Genomic DNA, 5,076 nt, shown 5'->3' with positions numbered 1-5,076 from the left:
GATGAAGAAAAGATTTGATCATCAGTTGTGAATAGCAACACAGGAGTTAATCCAGTGAGCAATTGTTATACACGTGTAGTACCTTTCCTATCTGTGCTACGTGACAGGAGAAGGACCAAGACAAGCAGATGGAGAGGCTGGCAGAGGATTTGTGGCTTGGAAACAGCAAGAGAAGAGAAAAATGTGGACATTGGAGGGGTGGGAAATACTCAAGTAATTGACCTGAAGCTCAGGCGAGCTAATCACTTCCAAAAATGAAGCATCTGTGATAGGTCTTTAAGGAAACTGACTTAATCTGGGTTCCAGTTTCCTCATTTGTAAAATAGGATTAATCATGTCTACATTATCTTCTATTATGCAAAGTGAAACACTGAAAATTACTTTGTGAAAAGAGTAAAGCATTCTTCTAATACTCTTTTTATTATCACTGCTTTCCAAAGTTAGAAGGGGCTGAATCAATATTAAAAAATATTGCAAGCTATATTTTTAGGTATTTCTTTTTCCTGCCAGTCTTCAGTAATAATTCCCATAATGCTGAGGTTGGAAAAAAGAAAACTCAGTTTTCTTCATTCCTGTCCTTCAGGTGTCAATGGATATGCAAATGAGATCTGGGAAGCGAAAAGCCTCCTCCTGAATTTTAAACAGAATATTAAATGCTCACACACACTTAGAAGTGATGGTGTGGATTTTAATGTCCTTTATTCCTATGAGCTGCTTATTCTCATAACCACTGGGCAGAACAAGGTCGGTGCATTTGAGATCAGAAGGAGGTATCGAGGCTGTAAAAGTAGACAAGGAGAGGTGTGAGATACAGAAAAAATGACTTCAGGGAAGCCATGTTTATCTCTACTTGCTGGGAAGCCACAGTGGTTCCCCTAAGGTTGAATTTAGACCAAGGGCCTCAAGTCATTCCCAGATTGCCCCCTCTTCCTGTTCTCCTCTTCATCCTTGCCCTAGGCTGAGGAATTCAGGCTGCTTTCCCTCTCTTTAACTCTGTCACATTCTCCTCCCCACCTTCTGGAATGTAGAACCTATTGCTATCTTCCCATCTTCCTCCCCACTATCTTATACATCCCTAGCGCTGCAAGTCAGGTAAAACTGTCATTTTCTTTCAAAGGTTTTATTAAATTAACACACACACACACACACACACACACACACACACATAACTTCACAAAAGTATATTAACAATACATGTCAATTTTACAATGACAGGCAGTATAGCTGGATGATTGGGAATACGGGCTTATACCCGTTAATCCTCTTCACCTATTTCCTATCCCCCACCATGTTCTTCATGTTCTTTATTGTCAAATATGTCATTCCTGGCTAATGTTATATCTCCTACCAGGAGAAGATATAGCAATACTGTAAATACGATGTCATGGCTCTTTGGAAACTTTTTATATTGAACCAATAAATATATTCTTGTCTCTGTAGTTCTTCTACACTATTTGTTTACTCCTGGCTATATGACACCATATCATTTATCATGTTGCCCTTGACTTTCTCAAAAATTATTACTGTGCTCTGTTGATGATGACCACAAATGGAAGTCTTACCCAGAGTATGAGGAAATTTTGAACAACAATTTTTTGTATGGTCACGTTAAATTTTCATTCAGAATTTTATGCCAGAAACATAGACCAACACCTATTCCAACCGTGTCTTCTCTTGTATTCTATAATCATAGCATTCCCAGACTGATTTCTTTCAATGTTGACCGCATCCCTATCTTCCATACACCACCAAAACAGGGAATATATATGGGGAGATCCACAGGTGCAGCGACGGCTGAGGCCATTTTTGCATGCCTCATATGGCATGACTTAAGACTGACATGGGAAGGGCATTTTATCACCACATCATTTTGAAACAAAAGAGGAAAGGGCCTATTGGTACTGTGAAGTGACAGTCTCAAAAGCACCTCAAAATGATATTGGAGGAGAAGGTGGGGCTGCTCCCAGATGACTGCCTGATATGTGTCCCAGGGCCTTTGGAGGGAATGGAGTTACTGCCCTGGGTGCCAGTGGTGGATTAGACAGTGGGGCAATGGTATGCTGTGATGTACAAGAGAAAAGATGCTGGCTGCCTCTCTACTGTCCTCTGGCACTATGGACCACCAGTAGCTCCACAGTCAGAACACTGAAAAGAGAGGGTCAAGGCAGGAATCCATATACACGACTCAAGTCCAAGGGCTGGGACTGTTCGTAGCCCAGAGGCCTGACCTCATCTTCCATGTGACTACAGATAGGCTTATCAGCACCATCCCAGAGACAGTCTCACCTGATTCCCCAAAAGGAATACTGTGCTGGCCAGAAAGAGCAGTTGGCTCATCAGGATGCCCTGTTAAAATTGAGACCTGGTCTCAGGGCCTTGGGGTGACCCTATAGACATGAGTTCCAGAGTTTCTCAGGCAACATGGGATTAGAGAATGCCATGAAGGAGAGAAACTGGGGCCAGGGCTCTTTCAGGGACTGGTCTGGGCTCCTCTTAATAGCACTGCTGGCTCTGGCTGGTCCCAGGCACATAAGGGACGCCTAGAATATTTACAGGAAGGCCCTCCAAAACTGAGGCCATCTGGGGCACAGGATCCAGCACAAGAGCCTGGGAATAGGGTGTTATTATAAGGAAGTAATTGCTCTGTGATTTATGAGGCTAAGTTTTTTGTTTTATTTTTTTTTTAAGATTGTATTTATTTATTTGACAGACAGAGATCACAAGTAGGCAGAGAGGCAGGCAGAGAGAGAAGGGGAAGCAGGCTCCCTGCTGCGCAGAGAGCCCGACGCAGGGCTTGATCCCAGGACCCTGGGATCATGACCTGAGCCGAAGGCAGAGGCTTTAACCCACTGAGCCACCCAGGTGCCCCATATGAGGCTAAGTTTTAAAGAGAGTTTCCATCTAATTCTCATTACTGGGATTTCTCACTTTGGAAGAGAAGAAGCCACTTCTCTTACTATAACGACCTTCAAGCAGCCCTAGGGAGGAGCCCACATGCAGAGGAACTCAGCCTTCAAGTTAACAGCTAGGACCTAATTGTCAGCTATAGGAGTGAGCTACCTTGGAAGCAATTCTTCCAGCCTCACTCAAGCCTTTGGATGACTACAGCCCCTGCTGACAGCTGACTGCAACTTCATGAGAGACCCTGAGCCAGAAGGGAATGAATAATTTGTCACCAGTGGATGAGTAACCTCTATTGGTCAATACTGAACAGACCAATCCCTTAGCAACTTAATTCTTCTAGGCAGAGAATTCAACACTAGCATGACAAAAGTTTTCTTGTGCCTTAACTACGGCATGGAATAGAGCTGCTGCACTAGTACGAAGGTAAAAACCTCTGCAGCAACTTGTGTGGACTGACCACCAGGTAGCAGGTAGGCCCCGTTCCCAAGCACTTTAGCCCAAGAAATGTGGCAGACATTAGGGTGGGGTGGGGAGAGAAACCCAAAGGAAGACAATAATATATTTTCACCAACTCTGATGGAATGAGATTCAGAGTCAATATTAGGTTGTACTGTAGAAAGTAAAATTATATTTATTGCATACCCAAGTTTGGGTACCAAGAATCATATCCTGCACATTTGTATTCTTTACTGAAGGATAACTGTTCTAATCCTTCTAGAAGGATAGATTCTGATCTCATCTCCACTCATCCAATGCTTAATCTACGTTTCTTCCCTTACTTTGCCAAAAGTTTTTCAGTCAGAGGCCTGTTTCCTCATCTATAAGATGAGAGGCAGGGGTAAATCTGTATTCTGTGCAGCCTAAAAATATGCAATTGTGGGGCTGTATTTAGGAAATAGAATATGAGGGATGCTTGAGTGGCTCTGTTGGTTAAGCTTCTGCCTTTGGCTCAGGTGATGATTCCTGAGTCCAGGAATTGAGTCCCACATCAGGCTTCCTGCTCAGCAGGGAGCCTGCTTCTCCCTCTGCCTGCTCTGCCTGCTGCCCCCACCCCCCCGCTTGTGCTCTCTTACAAATAAATAAAATCTTAAAAAAGAAATAGAATATGAACTTATATAATAGTCAATATTTATTTATATTGAGAAAAAGAAGCATTGCCCATTTTAAGATGCTGACAAAACGAAAAACATCACACAATTCAGAAAAAAAAAAAAAAGGGAAACAAAACCCAAAAAATATTTTTAACTATCTGGCAACCACTATAACCTCTCTTTTTCTACATTTTTTGGGTCTACATACTCTTTGCCCCTTCATATGTCAATTTTGTACTATCTTTATAGAGATATTAGATAAAATAGTAAAAAAGTAATTTAAAACATTGATAGTGTAGGAACTTTTTTTTTTTTAAATCGTCTTCACACCTCCTTACGTGAAGTTCTCGCACCGTGGTGCTTCTTGCCCCTTACAAGCTCTTGGGGAGCTCAGCCCTTTGATCTCCCTTGGTTTAGTTTCTTCCCTGGCGGCCTGGGCAGCTCTGCCGGGTTGCCGCCCTCGTTGCCTCTCCCATCCACCCCACTCCACAGGCCCGAGTGACTATGAAGCTGTTGCCTTCTCCACCAAGCAGGCAAGGTGACCCTGGAAGCCCTCCAACCCCGCACGCGGCCCCAAGACCACCTCTTGGGCTAGAGGGTGTCGGTGCTTCCGGTGCAGGACTGGGACTGCTATGTGCTCCTCGCATTCACGGACGATTCGCAGAGACTCAAAAGTGCTCTGAAGCCTAAGGCCCGCTAGATTCAAGGTAGATCGGCCTTTTTTACGCGTTATACGAATCTCTTTCCCCCTCTAACATTTCATGAGAAGGCTAAAACCAGAATCCCGGGACTTTGTTGCGCTATCCCGTCACGCGTCGCGGGGGCTCGGTGACACGCCAGGTATCTTGGGTGGGGCTTGTCCCTTCTTCACTTTCTCCACTAGGGGCGGCTTGAGACCACGGTCCTACCTAGCTACGGGGGAAGAGGCGGAGACCTTTTACCACGACGCCGGTTGGCGGCCCGAGTCTTGATCGACAAGGGCATCAGTTAATGGTGCTGAAGTAAGCCGCCGTTGTTTACGCACGTAAACCCAATGGGAAGGCAGAGGTGCGGCCAGGGGCCAATGAGGACTGGCCTTAAG

The sequence above is a fragment of the Lutra lutra genome, chromosome 8, assembly GCF_902655055.1.
Source record: "Lutra lutra chromosome 8, mLutLut1.2, whole genome shotgun sequence".
Taxonomy (NCBI): Eukaryota; Metazoa; Chordata; class Mammalia; order Carnivora; family Mustelidae; genus Lutra; species Lutra lutra.
The sequence above is the reverse complement of the archived record's forward strand: the minus strand, read 5'-3'. Positions refer to the sequence as shown.